Genomic DNA, 18,873 nt, shown 5'->3' on the forward strand with positions numbered 1-18,873 from the left:
AGATGATAGGTATTCTGTCCAAAATCACTGCTTCCAATAATGCCACTAAAATTTTTTTCTCTTTTTTTTCTGCCTTTTGACCCTTAAATAATGTCTAACCTGCTAGAAGTATCACCAAATGATAGAAGGAAAGTGGAAAAAGGTTTCTGAAACATTTTTCAATTTCCTCTAGATTGTGAGAGGGAGGCTAGACTTTGATGACAGAAGGGTTGAGAGCCATAACTGGTCTGTGGTGTTCCCAACAACCAGAAATCATCCTGGTGTGGAAGAAGCTTGGAGTCACTGCCTATTAACCACTGGAGGGCGTGGTAAGACTACACAACACTGAATTTTGGGGCTCCACCTCTTGGGTAAAGTCCAGCTCTGGTGCAAGGTGTTCTCTCCACAGGGTCCCATAGTCATGAATTCTGACCAGTCCCCTCTCTGCATTCTCCCTTTGCCTGCTGTGAGACCAGAAGATTCCAGACTGGGTGAATCACCTCGGCTACCTCAGCTACTCATCCTTCTTGTGCAGAGCAGCCTCCCCAAAGAGTGGCTAATGCCTGACGCCCAACAGCCACATGGAACCCTGGATTCCACAAAGAGGAGATAGAAGACAGTAGAGATGAGAACATCTTGTGCTTTGAGGAGCTGCCAACCACCGACGTCTGAGCTGGGCTCTACACTCTGTCTTCAGCTATGTCCTACCTTCGTGCTTCATGCTCACCTCACTCCTATTCCTCCTCAGCTCCCCTTTCCTTGCCAAGGTATGTTAACCACAAGAAACCAGGGCTCCTGTGTATCAGGTGCCTCTAGGAAGTCGTAATCAAATCTTCCTGCTGGTCCTTGAAAATGCTGTTCCACAAACATAGTGACCCACCTATAGACACACACATGCACACACTCGCGCACACCAGCCAATCTCCCGTGGTGTGTGCCTGAGTGGGAAGAGGCCACCTGGGGCAGCAGCCCTGGGAGGTAGCTCTGAGGCCTGCCCTCAGCATAAGTTACTAGTGTGTATAGTATCCCCAGTGGTGTGTTCACGCCTGTGTACTGAAGGAATGATACTCTTGCAGATCACATTTCCCTTGACCTGGGGGATCTCTTTTGGGCAAGTCAGAGTTTTCCTCAGGCATTGGGAGAACAAAATAAGAAACTCCAAACCCTACACTGGACACTGTATGGGAGAAGGCGCTTGACTTGCAGAAATTCCAGACTTTTTCAGCAAAGGCCCAGTAGAGGTTCCTTTAGGCTTATTTGGTGATTTTTTTTTTATGGTAGGGGACCTGAGCGAGCAGATTAATTCTATTGGAGTATGACCCTTATGGGAACCATTATTTTCTTCCCAAAGGTGATAAAGTCTGCATGTCTCTATTTGTGAATATAGGTGAAGATACAAGCCTCTGAGAGCAGGTACAATGTTCTTGGCATTTGTAACAATGCTAGGTGAATACATGCTGAGAGTGTTTATTGAATGAATGGATGGATGTGTGTGTACAAGGAGAAGGGGAGTGGCCATCTGCACAACAGTATCTATGACTCAACAAAAACAGACAAGTCAGGGACACATAAATGTTAGGGAGTGTGTTTGTCCCCTGGGCATGAGGCCTGGGTGAGAGAGCATATCTGGGTCTAAGTGATGTCTGTAGGCACTAAGTGTGCTGAGAGTCCAGTCTGTGACCTCAGGATTAGACTTAACTTCTTTGGGCTCTATTTCTTTATCTTCCTTAACATTAAGTGACCAGATTAGCTCTCTAGGGATTGTCCCAGACCTATGTCAAATCATAGGCCTCAAGGAGGGTATGGATTTCATTTCACCGACATGTCTTGTGGCCTTGTGACACTGTGTTCTTGTGTGTGTGTGTGTGTGTGTGTGTGTGTGTGTGTGTGTGTGTGTCTTGCTGGAACTTGTAATGGGCAGAAAATGAGCATTGCTACCTTGTAACCTCCAACATATCTGGCTCCACTCCCAGATCCCAAGCCGCATTTCTCCCTCTCCTCTGTTCATGAGGAATGAGAACTTGGAAAAGAGATAGAGGGTTCAATTTTGAACTGAACTGCTTGTAGCTGATGAAACAATCTTGAAATAACCTGTGAGCTATTAAATTTTTTAGCACCTGGATGGCCATTTATTTCATTTCATATCCCAGTCCATATCCTGTGAAATCAAAGTCCTGTGACCATTTATTCTTCCCTTGCCTGGGGTGGAAAATGTCCCCCTCACCCCCACCACCACAAAGTGGAGCTGGTTTCTTAAACTACATTTCATACTGCCGTTCCCAGACCGCCTGCCACCACTTATGACCGTATCTGCCCCAAATCTGTATGTAGTGTTGCTGTAACGGGTGGGTAATGAGGCACAGGGGAGGGAACTGGAAGAAGAGTACCGGCATAGAACAGTTCTTCTCTTTTGGAGACTCGTTCCTGGTACTTGACAACTCAGTTAAAGGACCGTGAGTCCTGAAGGTTTGTTGGGCAAACTCTGCCTCCTTCCTCTAATATCTGGGAGCAGGCTTAGCTGCTTCCGCTGGGTCTGTGCTCTCTAGCACGAGGACTTACAATGCCATGACGGGAGGGCATCCTCGGTGCTGAGCCAAATTACAGTTTGTTTCTCTAGAGATGAGAATTAGCCCAAGTTTAATTCCTATCTGGGTAAAATAAAAATCAGACACCCTGACTCACCATGATTCTCACTGAATTTTTTGCAGGGAATGGGCTCATCTAAGTTCACTTTGATCTCATCAGCTAATGGATATCAGATTTAAATCCAGTTTCCAGCCTCTTTGCTCCAATCAGTTCTATGGTACATTGCAATGCACAAAAATACACCTGGGTTCTAGGGATTAGGTTCCTGATAGGCATAATGGTTACAGTGTGAAAATAAGTTCTATGAAGAAAAAAAAATGCTAGGAATGAAAACATTTAGTGTGAGGCTGGTCAGGATGAGGATGACTCAAATATGGTCCCCAACTGTAGGAATTTTGCAAAGCAATTTCTGATCAGTTTTGTTCATATCACCTTATGAGTGTAACGAAAGGCACTAAGTGCTTTATTGGCAGCAAAATCCTTAGAGATCCTGGACTGAGTGAAATGTTAGGAAGTCACCACGCAGGCAGATCATGGATGAGGACTTGGTACTGCCATTTTATCTTTTTTTTTTCCCCCTAGTTGCTGTATACCTCTATTGTTCCTCTTTCTTTGTGTGTTTGTCTGTCATTTTGGTTTGGTGGTTTTCTACAATGTTTTTCTCAGTTTCTTCTTTTTAAAAATTTTGTTTCATTTCTCTTCTCTAGATTGATGGTTTGCAGTTACCATGAGGTTTGTATAAAATTTCTGATAGATAAAATAACCCTTTTTCTACTGATAGTATCTTATCTTTACTTACCTTTATGAGTTCCACCCTTTTCTCCTTCCCCTTTTGTATTTTTGTCTCAAGTTATCCCTTTAAAATTTTTTCAAAATTAAAAAAAACTTTTTATTGACGTATAGTCAGTTATAATGTATCAGTTTCTGGTGTACAGCATAATGTCCCAGTCATGTATGTGTGTGTGTGTGTATATATGTGTGTCTCTCTCTATATATATACACACAAACATATATATTCATTTTCGTATTCTTTTTCATTAAAGGTCATTACAAGATATTGAATATACTTCCCTGTACTATACAGAAGAAATTTGGTTTTCATCTATTTTTATATATAGTGATTAACCTTTGCAAATCTCAAACTCCCAAATTTATCCCTTCCCACCTCCTTTCCCCTGGTAACCATAAGATTGTTTACTGTGTCTGCAAGTCTGTTTCTGTTTTGTAGATGAGTTCATTAGTGTCCTTTTTTTCTTTTCTTGTTTTAGATTCCACATATGTATGGTCTCAAATTATCCCTTTTTATGTTGTGAGTTTATTACCCAACTGAAGTAGCTAAAGTTATTTTTCCCCTTTTTTCTCCCCTTTAAACTTTATGCTATAATAATGTGTTTGAAAACCTATTCTGATAAAGAATTGAGATTTTCTGATTCTGTTGTATATTTGTTTATTACTTTACTCAAAGTTTTGTGTGCTTTTGCCTTTTTGTTTCTGGCAGAAGAACTCCTTTCAGCATTTCTTGTCAGGCGGGCCTAGTGTTAATGAGCTCCCTTGACTTCTGTTTGTCCGGGAAAGTATTTCTCCTTATATCTGAATGGTAATTCTGCTGGATAGAGTATTCTTGGGTGATAGGTTTTATATCTCAGTATTTTGAGAATGTCATTCCACCCACTCCTGGCCTTAGAGTTTCTGTTAAGAGATCTGCTGTTAGCCTAATGGGGGCTTCTTTGTAGGTTACCATCCTTTTTCCCTGTCCGCCATTAAAATTTTTTCTTTGTCATTGACTTTTGATAGTTTTGATACAGTGTGTCTTAGAGAAGATCTTTTTGCATTGGGGTAATTAAGTGTCCTTTTAGCTTCATGGACTTATACATCCAGTTCTCTGCACAGGTTTGGGAAACTCTCAGCTATTATTTCTTTAAATAAACTCTCTGATCCATCCCTTCTCCCTCTTTCCTCCATGTGGGATAGCCATTACTCTGTTACCCTTCCTAAAAGAGTTGGATAGATCTCATAGAATTTCCTCCTTTAAAAAGTATCTACTTCTCTTTCTTCTACTTGTATCACTTCTAGATTTGTATCTTTGAGCTGGCTAATTCTCTCTGTCATATGATCTGCTGTTTCTGGTGATTTCTACTGCATTTTTCATCTCATATATTGAGTTCTTCAGTTCCCAAATTTCTGTTTAGTTCTCTTTTAGAGTTTCAATATTTTTAATCAAGTATTCTGTTCATTAATTTTATTCCTAAGCTCTTTGAACTACCTTTCTGCCTTTTCTTATAAATCATTGAGTTTCTTCATGGCAGCTATTTTGAATTTTCTATCAGTTAGATTGCAATCAATATTCCATAACTTTAAGTTTGGTTTCTGGAGAATTGTCATTTTCTTTCTGGGGTACAGTGTTACTGTGGGTATTCATGGTGCTTGATGAGTCGTTCTACTGCTAGTGCATCTGAAGTAACAAATACCCTTCTACTTGATTCTAAGGATTCATCAGTTTAGAAATTAAAGGCTTTCTTTTATTTTCCAGTAGGTGGTGCTAAAGCACACGTTTTTGGTGTGTGTATGTGTGTACATCCAAACCAGATTTTGAATAGGCATCCATCCTGCCCCGTACAGTGTGTCCGCAGTAATTTTATTAACTATTTAATACATACAAAAGGATATTTATATGTTTAAAGTACAAAGCAACAGTTTTTTAAAGTTCCAGATCTGTCATTTAACCTAAGAAATAGAACATTACCAATATATTTGAAGTACTCTTATCCGATTTCATCCCTCACCCTTGATAAACCGGTTCCCCATCCCAACTCATCAGGGTGTTGATTACCCCGGATATTTGATTGTTTATCAGTCCCCTTATTTTGCTTTATTCTTAGATTTTAACCACAGATACAAGTATTCCTAAATTATACATTGTTTTGTTTTACATGTTTATTAACTGAATATAGATGAAGTCATACCACGTAAACTATTTGGGTACTTTTTTTTCTCAGTATTATGTTTGAAAGTTTTATTCATGTTGATTCATGTACCTGCATGCGTTCATTTTCTCTACTACATTGCATGTCCATTGTATGACTGTCTTACAGGTGATTTATGGATTCTTCTTTCAGTGGACATTTGGATCTTTTCCCTACTTTTTGAAGTTACATATAACACTGCTGTGAACATTCTTGTACATCAGCTCTGGTGAAAATGTTCAAGAGCTTCTCCAGCATGTATGCCCAGGAGTGGAATTTCTGTATCATACAGTATCCACAGTTTTAACTCTGATGATGACAAATTTATTTCCAAAGTGGCTTCATGTCTTTGTCATGTTTGCCTTCACCTCCTTCTTCTAAGACTAGTTTGCCAACAATTGTTACTGTGATGGATGTTGAGTGATTGAATTTCCCCCCATCTTTTGAGGTGATTATTCTGTACTTCTCCTTTAAGATACTAATGTGGTGAATTAATGTTCTAATATTAATCCAACCCTCCATTTTTTTGAGCTGTCTTATTGATTTTGCACATTTTAAAATTCTTTTTGTTTTGTTTGAGGGAGGGAGGTAATTAGGTTTATTTATTTATTTATTTATTTATTTATTTATTTATTTATTTATTTATTTTTTTACTGGAGTTACTGGGGATTGAACCCAGGACCTTGTGCATGCTAAGCACACACTCTACCACTGAGCTATACCCTCCCCCTAATCCTCCATTCTTGAGACCAACCCAGTTTGGTCAGTGTAGCAGACACTGTTGGCACTCCACCTAGATCCCTTAGGATCCTTTTTACCACTTTGGTGTGCCCATCCTCTGGTGGCTGTAGGTGATGCTGCTAACAGCTCACATCTGCATCATTTTCAGGAGACCTACCTCCTGTTCAACTGAAATTGCCTTACTAGAAGGTACTTATTTAGAATGTATATCCCACAGTAATTCTCGAGATATCTGTGGTTGGAACACCATGTGGGGGGTCTCTAGAAAGCACCAGTAGGAGGGCTGCAGTGCAGATATCAACCAGCCATAGCCATTGGCCACCACAGTGCTGATGTGATGGGCTCATGAATACAGGAGCTGGGATCAGCAGAGATGAAGGTTATGCATGAGCACAAGAGCATGGCATCCCTCACCAAAGCTGACCCTGCTATTGCTGCTGCCTTACTGTCAGCAGACACAGATGCTGAGCCTTTGATAGTGCATGAATCTTTGAGGAGACCAACCAGCCACTTAGTGGCATATAATTCCGTAAGACCCCCGCCACCCTGGGAAGGGCAGCAATTCATTTTGACTGAGACTGACTTGTTTCCTGAGTGTAGGTTTACCTTTCCTGCCTGCGCTGACTTCTAATGAGGGGCTCACAGAGTGTCTGACTCACTGGCATGGGGTCTCCCACATACTGTCACTTCAGATCAAGGGATCAAGTGTATGTAAAAGGAGGTTCATCAGTGTCAGTGGCCTTGAGATGAGTTAAGGCTGTGGGACCCAAGGCCACAATCACGTTTGTAGTATGAAGTAAATAATGATTGTATGCATGTGTCAATATATAAGTTTTAGAACAAAGGAAATAGAAATACACATGCGCTAGGGATATTCTGGAAGCCTCATGAACTAAGAAATTGACACTGCGCACGTGCTGGCAGAAAACAGATAAAAGCAGGACCTCTGCACCATAGAGCGTGCACACCACCTTGTGGCAATAGAATAAAGTGCTGTAAACTCCATGTTCGCTCAGGGTGAAGTCTGTTTTGTGGTATGGCAGCTCCTCGTGCATTTTTTTCGGCTGGGCCGTTCACCTCCTCAAATCCCACTTCAGCCTCCCTCCACTGACAATCAGTGAGTACATAGCTGCGTGGTTTACTGGTATTACTACATCACACATCAGCCGTGAGCTGCTAGTCTGGTAGAGCAATGGGATGGCCTCTAAGAAGCCACAGCTTGGAGATGACATCCCACAAAGATGGACCCCTACCATCCAGGATGCCGTATGTATATTAAAGTCGGGGTCGGTAAACTATCGTTTGAAGGCCGTATCTGGCCTGCTGCTGTTTTATAAGACGTTCTGGACCACAACCACACCCATTTACATTTTGTCTATGGCTCCTTACCTGCTGCAACAGCAGAGCTGAGTAGCCAAATCAGAGACTATATGGTCCACGAAACCTAAATATTTACAGGACAGGTTTGCTGCTCTTGCCTTAGATCAGTGATCATCATATGGTTCTGTGTTACTGCTGGGAACCAAGGAGTGGGAAGGAGGATGCTTCTGTTCCAGTAACTCACTTGGGGAACTTTTGCTTCCAGTTTCTAAACCTTCAGGCTCTATGAAAACTAGAGGTCCCAGTTTCTAGAAAGGGAGCTTTCCATTAGGGGACACATTAATATTCCCACTAAACTTAGGGTTGTAGTTGCCATTGATCATTTTAGGCTTATGGTGCCAGTAGATCAGCAAGAAGAGAAAAAGGTTACCATACTTGAGGGAGTAACTGACTATGATAATCATGAGGAGGTAGGTCGCTGCTACGTATGGTGGCAGGGAAGAGTATATTTAGCATCCATGTGAGCCACTGGGGTACCTCTGACTCCAGTTTTCACTGTAAATTGACAAGTAGAGCTCAGCTTTGGCCAGACGACAGCACAGTACCAAAATCTCAGAGCTCTTAGGGGACACCACCAGGCAAGCTGCCTAGACCGGCAGAAGCACTGGCTCAGGGTGAGGGGAATATAGATTGAGTAGTAAGAAAGGAAATACTCAGTATCAGTTCAGACCTCAGCTGCAGCCATGGAGGTTATAATTTCATTCTACTAACTTTTAAGTTCTCCTAGAAATTGTGATCAATCAGGATCTTGAGAAATTTGCAAAAGAATGGTGTGAATCTACTGTGCAAAACAAGTGGACCCGCATGGTACAAGGGGCGGAGCACAGCAGACAATGTTGGTGCTCTGTCCAGATCTCTGTGCTTCCCTTTAGTGGCTTGATATGCCCATTCCCCTCCAGCTGCCACATGTGATGCTGCTGATGGCTCACACCTGCAACATTTTCAAGAGGCTTGCCTTTGGTAGATTGGAGCAACATCACCAGGAGGTGTCTGGAAATGATGCACTACTTATCCCTGTAACAGCCTATAGACCATGACTATCTAATGCCTGCTGTGGACGTCCAAAAGCCTCGCTCCCTTGTGGTAAGGTGGGAAAGACTGTGTGTGATGTATGCATCAGAGCTCCTGGAGATTTCAGGCTGAGGCTACTCTCAGCTGAAACCAGTCTTGCTTTGCTTCTTCCCTTGGCCACTTCTGATTCCCCTCATTCTCTTACAGATTTTTTTCTTTTCTTTTTTTTTTTTTAAATACAGTTATAAGGGTGAACTTTAAAAAAAAAAGGCTGTTAAAAAAAATGATGCTGTTGATATGCTGATTGATCACAGGCAGCCCAGGGGTGTGTTTGGCCCAAGATTTCTAATATAATTATGTAATTTCTCCCCTAATAAAAAACTTGATTATCTCTTTCCTGTCTCTGTAAAATTTATTCTGTTTCTTTCCCCTAGTGTCTAAAATTGGAATGCTTAGTTCGTTAATACTGAGACTTTTTTATGCTTAGGAATAAAAAATTATTCATTTTCCTCTAAGTAAGACTTCAGCGGCATCTCACAGTTATTGAATATGACATTCTTCATCATTCAGCTCTAAGAACTTTCTGATTTCCATTATGACTCTTTTTGGCCTACAAGTACATTTTAAAATTTCCAAACACGTGGAAGTATTTCTGTTGTCTTTTTGTTATTGATTTTTAACTTAATTTTATGGTTGTGAAGTAAGTGTTCTGCAGGACAGTTTTTTGAAATTTAGGGGGACTAATTTTATGTACGATCATAAATATTTTGTGCTTGAAAAGAATGTATGTTCTGCAGCTATTGAGGGCGGTATTCTGTAGATGTCCTTTGCATTAACCTTTGTAATTATGTTGCTTAGATTCTTTAGAATTTTTTTTTTATTTTTTGGTCTGTTTAATTCCCTCTGAGACAAAGTCTTCCTCTTTGATGGCGAATCTGTCCATATATTTTGAGACTATATTATTAAGTGCATAAAGTATAGAATTATTATATTTTACTGAAAAATTGACGCTTCTATCATTATGCAGTGACCATCCTTATTTCTAGAAATGCATTTTTGCTTTAAAGCCTATTTGTATATCAGTACAGCTACATCAGATTTCTTTCTTTTTTTAAATGCCAAATTTATTTGTTTAGTATTTTCCCCATACTTTGACTTTCACATTATCTCTGTCCCTATGTTTTATATGAGGCACTTATGAAGAGAATTGAGTTGGAGTGTTTTTATTCCAGTCTGACAATCTTTGACTTCTAATTGGATAGCTTAGAAATTTCCATTTATTGGGATCAGTTTTATATTTGGTATGATAGATTACTATCAAAATATTCGCTGACACTTCCTAAGAAGGCCCCTCTCTTCCAGACCTAACCCTGTTAAAATATTGTATGTCTAAGCCCATTAACATCTAAGCTCATTAACAGGCTTGACCATGTGATTTTGTTATTTATTTTTACCAATTAAAAGTGAGTAAAAGTAAATGTGCTACTTCTGAGTAGAAGGGTTTAGAGCCACCATGCTTTTCTGAGTTGCTCTCTGCCACAATACCTGTGATGTTTCAGACTGAAGCTTTTCTCAGTCAGGGTCCCAGGTTGAATAGCTAAAGTCAGCAGAAGACTGGCATATAATGTAAGTGAGAAATAAGCCTTAGATTCTGTAAGTCACTGAGAGTTGAGTTGACTTAGTAATGCAGGATAAGCTTACAAGATCTGATTAACAGATTTAAATTTATTTCTATCATATTATTTGTTGCCTCTATTGCTCTACCCCCCCATATGTATACATTCTTTTTTCCTCCCTATTGTGCTTTCTTCTTAATTGATTTAAAAAAAATTTTATTGAGTTATAGTCAGTTTACAATGTTGTGTCAATTTCTGGTGTACAGCACAGTTTTTCAGTCATACATGAATATACATATATTCGTTTTCATATTCTTTTTCACTGTGAGCTACTACAAGATCTTGACTATATTTCCCTGTGCTATACAGTATAAACTTGTTTATCTGTTCTATATACACCTGTCAGTATCTATAAATCTCGAATTCCCAGTATGTCCCTTCCCACCCCTCTCCCCCCTGGCAACCACAAGTTTGTATTCTATGTCTCTGAGTCTGTTTCTGTTTTATATTTAAGTTCATTTGTCTTCTTCTTTTTTAAGATTCCACATATGAGTGATATCATATGGTATTTTTCTTTCTCTTTGTCGCTTACTTCACTTAGAATGACATTCTCCAGGGACATCCATGTTGCTGCAAAATGGCATTATTTTGGGTTTTTTTTAATGGCAGAATAGTATTCCATCATATAAATATACCACAGCTTCTTCATCCAGTCATCTGTTGATGGACATTTAGGTTCTTTCCATGTCTAGGCTATTGTAAATATTGCTGCTATGAACATTGGGGTGCAGGTGTCTTTTTGAAGTAGGGTTCCTTCTGGATATATGCCCAGGAGTGGGATTACTGTGTCATATGGTAAGTCTATTCCTAGTCTTTTGGGGAATCTCAATACTATTTTCCACAATGGCTGCACCAAACTGCATTCCCACCAACAGTGTAGGAGGGTTCCCTTTTCTACACAGCCTCTCCAGCATTTATCATTTGTAGACTTTTGAATGATGGCCATTCTTCTTGACTGATTTAAAATTTTTTCATTTCTTTTCTCTCCAATCAGTTTGGAATTATATGTTTTACTATTAGCAATGTTGGCTCTAAAATTATGGTATCTCTTTTTTATGTACTAAGTATTGACTTGTTGACTCACATTCAGCAAATATTCTCTCCTGCTCCTCCTAGATGATTTCTTCATAGGTTATTTTTATTTCCAGGGATTTGCCAGGCATTAAAGTTGCAGTTCATTTCATTACTCTAAACATGAGACCTAGTTCCAAGGAAACATCTTCCCTCTGTGTACACATATTCATCTTGAAATAAAATACCACAGACAGAGGAATGCATTATTCTTATTGGCCAGGCTTGTGCCAATGTGACAACTCCTAAAGCCAGGAAAGGGTTTCAGCTTCATGAAATTCAAAAACCTAGGTGGAGGCAGTCATGGTGCTCATATCAGAATAAGGAAAAATGGATGCAGGGCAAATAAAAACAGATGTTTACTACTATTTCTCACTGTGGTTTAGACAAAGTCAGGCTACAAAAGAATTTGGTCAAAAAAGTTTTCTCGCCCTAAAAGCTTCCATTCCTTGAGCTTTATTCTATGACTTAAACAATAGTTGCATCTCTATTAATCCTCTCCTCTCCTTTGTGGTTTAGACAAACATCCTAGACCTTGTGTACCTGAAGGGTAGCTCTGGCACCAGTTCCCTATAAACTTAACAATTTCCAAGCCTTCTTCCCAAGCCTAATTACATTTACTAGGATCCTCCATTCTTTAACTCACCACAAGGTAAAGGAGACCTAAGAAATGATGAGTCTGAAGAGGAGAGGCTAGGTGAACCAGCAAGTTGATTAGCCCAAGCTGACCCTGATTCAGTTGACCAATCCTACCACATGGGGGCAGGAGGAAATAAGAGAGAGAGCAACACATACACCTTTTAATGCACAGTGGCTTCCAATCTGTAACTGTGGCCCAAACAATATACCAGAATTTGACAAAATATTAGCAACTCCTCTGGGTTGGGATGAATTAGGGAGGAGCAAAAAGGAAGAATGAAATAAGAGAATAAAGATTTTCTTTCTATTTCATATACATCTTTCCAGTTACTTTTCCATACATAAGGGATATTGTAATGTTGTTTAGTCATTTGTTTTTTCAGTTAAGAATATATTTCCGTACCCTTAAATATTTGATATTGGATAAATATCCAGTCAAAGGATGCTATTATATATCTAATTAAACCACTATTTTTGATAATTGTGGTATTTCCAGATTTTCTACTATAAACTAGTTAACTGTAATTAACTTATGTAGGGTTAAAGTTAACCAAAAATCATAGTTATTTCCCCTGACTACATTACTATAGATGACAATGCTCCAGCCCCTGGGGAGTGATCTTTGGGGACTTGATTGTCTGTATTATGCAGGGGAACAGGAGGTAAAGTCTTGGGACCTTAGAAGTCTAACAGAAGGCCTCAGAAGAGCAGGAACCCCAACAGGAAAATAAGAAACAAACCTGCCACAAGAAGGAAGAGAATGTGGAAAATTACTTGTCTCTGGCTTGGCACAAAGGAGAGGTGGGTAATATCCCATGAAGGATACAACAATAAGCATCCTCAGAACAGGTCTGAGGCCAAATCACACAATCTCTATGACCCCTAAACATTTCTAAAAACTTTCAGTGGAGAATTTAAAGTCACCTAGGTTGGTAGTGCTCTTAGGCAACTAGTAGAAACAGAGGCAAAATCTTCTTTGCAGGAATGCAGCTTCGACCAGATCCCAAAGCATCCCCAAAGGTCCCAAAGAAAAGTGAACAGCTCCAGGAAAAAAAAAAAATTATAGGGCAGAAATAAGGCACCATAAGTGAGAGCCAAAAAAAAAGAGAGCAGCATCAGGTACAAAAAGGCTTGATGTATTCAAATTATCAGACAGATTAAAAAATAACATACTTAATAAATTTAAATAAATTTTTAGAAGCTTAAAATATATTCAAAGAATAAAAAATTTGAAGAGAAACCACTAAGATTCAGAAAACAACCTGCTAGAACTTCTAGAAATAAAAAATATAAATGATAAAACTCAATGGAGCAAGTTAGAACAGTTGAGAGAAAATTAGTGTATTGAACTATACATTCAAAGAAATTACCCAGAATGCAAATTATCCAGAAAATAGAAAAATGAAAGAAATATTGAGAGACAATGAGGACAGAATGACTACTCCCAACAAACATCTATTGAGTCTAAAATAGCAATAACAAAGAAAATGAGGAAGAGGGAATCTTCCAAGAGCTAAGGACAGAGAATTTTCCAGATTTTATTAGAAACACAAAGCCCAGTGCATTACAAACAAAAAAATAAAAGAACAAGTTATGACCAGTTATGGTGAAACTGTAGACAACAAACAAAAAGAGATAAGCTTTCAAACAAACAGGAAGAAGAAACTCAAGTGAAATATTTGAGCTCATGGACATACATCAAACACTGCACTCTACATTTGAAGAATTCAGATTCCTTTCAAGTTCACATGAGACTTTTGTGAAGATTAGCCATATTACCACATTCTCTAACCACAATACAATTCAGTTAGAAACTTTAATATAGCAAAAAAAAAATCATATTTAGATATTCAAAAATATACACACATGCTTTAGAAAACAACTCATTAGTCAAGAAGGTAAAAAAGAAATTTAGAAATAAACTGCAATGATAATATTATGTGCAGTATAGAGTCTAACTCCATTTTTTATGTTTGACTGCTGACAACGTTCAGGCCAGGCCTCCTATTCCTCTTCCCCACTGCTGGGCAAGCTGATAAGAAAGCTGGGCTGCTCTCTTCCTCTTCTGGTGCTGGTGAGAAGTTCAAACCACACAAGCCCTAGCCTACATGAGGGAAACCTGACCTCAGCCCTACCCTTTAATCACCATAAAATCCAAGCCAGTTCCTGCTCTCTCAAGCCATCTTTGGAGCTGCTCTGAAGCTTGTCTTACTCCCCAGAAAGCCCCATTATGTGGGTAATAAACCTTTTCATACTCTTTTGGTGCCTGTGTGGTGTCATGTCTTAACATCCAAACAAAATTTTGGATCAGGGTTGCATCCCTCCTCTGTGGGGACCACAATGTTACATAAAAACTTTCTATTTAACTACTTCTCAACTACTTCTCGCTTACAGGGATATTTATAGTCTTAAATAAATACATACATGGGAAAAGAAGAAAAGCTGAAAATTAATAAACTAAGTATTCAATTTTAAATGTTAGGGAAAAGTTGCAGAACAAATCCAAAGAAAGGCAGAAAAGAGGAAATTAATAAATGAATATAAAATTGAGACTCATCAAAGGTAAAAGTCAGTTATTCAAAAAGACTTATAAAATAGGCAACTCTCTAGCAAAGTTACCTAGGGAAAAAAATAAACAAAGTAAAAAATAAAACAGTTATAAACAGATCAAAAAGACAATAAAATGAAAACTATTTGACAACAAATTTGAAAACTTAGATGAAATTATTAAATTCCTAGAAAATTTAATTTACCAAAACTGACTGACAAATAAACAGAAAACCTGAGTAGTTCCACAAATGATAATAAAACTGAATGAATAGATAACTTCCAGTTCAGATACGATGGTGTAGACCTGTTTCCCTCTGCACCTTCCCACTAAGTACAAACATATACTTTGCAAAGGGTCAACCAAGGGAGAACTCTGAAAGGTTGTAGAAAGAAGGCAGCCTGGTTTAGGATCCCAACATACAGCAGCAGGGGTATTTTACATAACACCTCACCTAACAAAAGAAGACAACTCAGATCCAGTGTTTTCCACCCCCTAACCTAGCAACAGAAGGTAAGGCTTACTCCCCTCTGCTCCTTCTACTGCTGTCCCCTCCCCCCTCAATTTTGGAGGGTAGAAGCCTGAAATTAAGGTGTTGGCAAGGCCAGGCTCCCTCTGAAACCTGTAGGGGAGAATCCTTCCTTTCTTCTGCCTTTTGGTGTTTGCCACCAATCTTTGGCATTCCTTGACCTGTAGATGCATCACTCCAGTCTCTGCCTCTGTCATCACAAGGCTGTCCACTCTGGTGTCTATGTCCAGATTTTTCTTTTCCTATAAGAGGCACCCTAATTCAGTATGACTTTGTCATAACCTGATTGCATCTCTTTTCCAAATGAGGTCACATGCACAGGTACCAAGGGTTAGGATTTCAACATAACTTTTTTGGGGGGACACAATTCAACTCTTAACTGAATTTATAATTATGCCAAATGTGTATGTACTTAACCACAGTGCCTCAAATTATGTGAAGCAAAATCTGATCTATCTGAAAGAAGAAACAGACAAACCACAATTAGAGTTGGGGACTTCAACACTCCCTCTTGGCTACTAGACAGAACTAATAGACAGAAACCAACAAGATCCTATTTATTAGTTGTGTTGAATTCTACCAAGCAATCAAGAAATAAATAATCCCATTATAGGTTTTTACAAGATATTGGGTAAAATTCCCTGTGCTATACAGTAAATCCTTATTGCTTACATATTTTATGTATAGTAGTTTGTGTCTGTTAATACTATGCTTCTAATTTGTACCCCGCTTCCCCTTTGGTAACCATGAGTTGTTTCCTATGTCTGTAGATCTGTTTCTGTTTTGTATATAGATTCATTTGTATTATTTTTTAGATTCTACATATAAGAAACTAACACAATATTATAAATCAACTATAATTAAATTTAAAAAGAAATAAATAATCCTCATCTTAAATCAAATATTCCAGAAACTTACAAAAGAGAGAATGCTCTCCAATTTATTTTAAGAGATAGTATAATCATAATACTTAAACCTAAAAAGGAGAATATAAGAAAGAAAATTCCAGGTAATGCTCAATGATGGACATGGACTTTAAAATCCTAAACAAAATATTAGAAAATTAAATTTAACAACACATAAAAAAGATAGTACATTATGGCCAAGTTGAATTTATTCCAGTAATGCAATACTGGTTCAACATTTGCAAATCAATTGACGTAATTCACTACATAGCAGATTTTTAAAAAGACCATATAACCAAGTCAAGTTACAGAGTTACTTGGTTAAAATTCAATACCCATTCATGCCTTAAAAAGAAAAACTGTTAACAAACTAAAAATAGATGGAAATTTCATTCTATAACATAAACTTACGTTCTATAAAATAAACTTACAACAAACATCATACTTATCTCTGAAACACGGAAGCCTTCTCCTGAAGGTTTATTATAAAACACAGATTATCTATTACCACTTACATTTATCATTGTTCTCAAGCCTCAGGCCAGCACAGCAAGGCAAGAAAAGAAATAAATGTGTAAGTGTAGGGAAGAAGTAAATAAAACTGTTGTAATTAATAAATGACATAATTATCTTTGTAGAAAATCCAAAATAATCAAATTATTAGATTAAGAGCACTTAGCAAGTTTGTTAGATGAACTGTAATTATACAAAGTAAAAGTAATTACATTTTTATTTAGCAAGAAGAAACAGTAAAAATTACAAAATAAAAATAGTATTTATGGAAACTTCAAAAACATAAATACCTAAGAAAAGGTAACAAAAGACACACAATGCCTTCACTGAAGAAGCTGTAAACATTTAATGAATTAAAAATATCCAAATAAAAGAAGAGACACACCATGTTCAGGGATTAGGAGACGGTATCAAAACATACCAATTCTCGTCCAAATTAAGGTAGGTATTCAATGGAGTTCCAATTAAAATCCTAATAAGTGTTTTGCTGATCTTAGAAGCTAATTCTAAAATATTTATGGAAGAGCAAAGGGCCAAGAATAGCCAAGATACTCCTGAAGAAAAACTTCAAGATGGGAAGACATATCTACCAGTTATGAAGAGTCTTTATACAGCTCCAATAATTAAAGATGGTGCGCTATTGGGGAGATGTGGACAAAGAGCCTAGTAAAACAGAATGAAAGTCTCTTTTCTCTTGGAAAGAGACTCACACAAATACTGAAACTTGATATATAATAGAGTTGGCATAGAAGATCAGTAGAAAAAGGATACATTTCTCAATAATTGCGACTGATATAATTGATTACCTATATGGGCTAAATGAAATTATACCCATACCTAACATTATACCCAAGAAAGAATAGCAGGATCTAAAGAATCTAAATGTCAAAGACAACTCTATACAAGTTCTATAGGTAGTATAGATCAGTGCCTTTACAAGATGCTCCTGTCACTCCAGAACTTTTACACATGCTGGTCCTTCTGTCCAGAATGGTCTACTATGCCCTCTGCCTGCTTAACTGCAACTCACTCTTCAGATTCCAGATCTTATGTTACTTCCCCAGAAAAGCCTTCCTTGATTACTTAAGCTTAATCAGATTCCCCTGTTACAAATGTTTAAAGGTAATTCTACATTTTTCTTTTTATTTTATAACTCTTTCTTTGAGGTATAATTTACATGAAATAAAGTGAACAAATTGTAGGGCTGTCCTGATGGATTTTTACATGGGTAAATAAATACCTATGTAACCACTGCCCAGATCAGGATACTGAACATGCTTCTCCCAAGTTTCAGCATATGGCTTCTCTCTATTAATAAAAATTCAGGCAGTGAGGGCTGGATGGAGGTGTTATTGCTGAAACACAGCCTCTGTACCCTTGAGTACTCCGTACTCAACTTACCAAATTGAGACATGAGTACAGAGTTTTGGATGAAGTAGAAAAGGCAGCTTTATTTCTTTGCCAGGCAAAGGAGGTCACAGTGGGCTAATGCCTGTAGGACAGTGAGCCGCTGGGGAGAGAAGGCAGGGGGTTTTATAGCAAAAGTTCAAGAGTTCAAGGGGCAGAGCTAGTTTCCATAGAGATCACATACAGGGTAACAAATTATTGCAAAGTTGTTCTTATATTTGCAGATGCAGCAGTCCCCTCCCCTCTGCTGGGTATGAAGTTCACCTCTGGCTTTGGGCTCTCTTAATATTCTTGTACCTAGAACAAAGGATGCAAAGGAAGAGGTTCTGTGGAAGAGAACTCTAGAGAAAAACTTATGCAGTTTAAAGTCAGGTTGATAAATGCTTTTAGCCTTTTAAGCAGGCTGAGGCCTGGGATCTCCTTCTGTAGACTTAAGCCTGCAGCTCAAACAACAGGATACAACAAAACCACAAGGGGCCAAAACCAACTGCAGACATGAGCAGTTGAGGCAAGCTATGAACAACAAGGTGCACAAAATACCTAACTGCAGTTTCTGAGGTGTCAGGGTCAAAAGGAGGGCACTGGGGGCAAGAGCAGGGCGCTGAGCATGATCCCCACATGCAGCACCATGATGGGGTTGGGCAGACCACCCAAGCCTCCCTCCTCTCCAGCCTAACCCTGGTCAGCAAGAGCATGAGAAAAACCCTTTGAACCATTTTACAGTTAAGCAGCTACAAATACCATTCTAGATATCAGATGGTCACCAATGACAATAGGGTCCTTTTCAGTTACAGCGTTGGCTAACATAATAAAAAAGTCACTGAGGCAGGAATCAGTACAAACGCCAGGTAGACCCCTGAAAGGAATGGATGTCACATACTGGTTCTGGAAAAAAAAGTCCATTTATTTTACTCAAATCAACTTC

This window comes from Camelus bactrianus, chromosome 6, assembly GCF_048773025.1.
Source record: "Camelus bactrianus isolate YW-2024 breed Bactrian camel chromosome 6, ASM4877302v1, whole genome shotgun sequence".
Classification (NCBI taxonomy): domain Eukaryota; kingdom Metazoa; phylum Chordata; class Mammalia; order Artiodactyla; family Camelidae; genus Camelus; species Camelus bactrianus.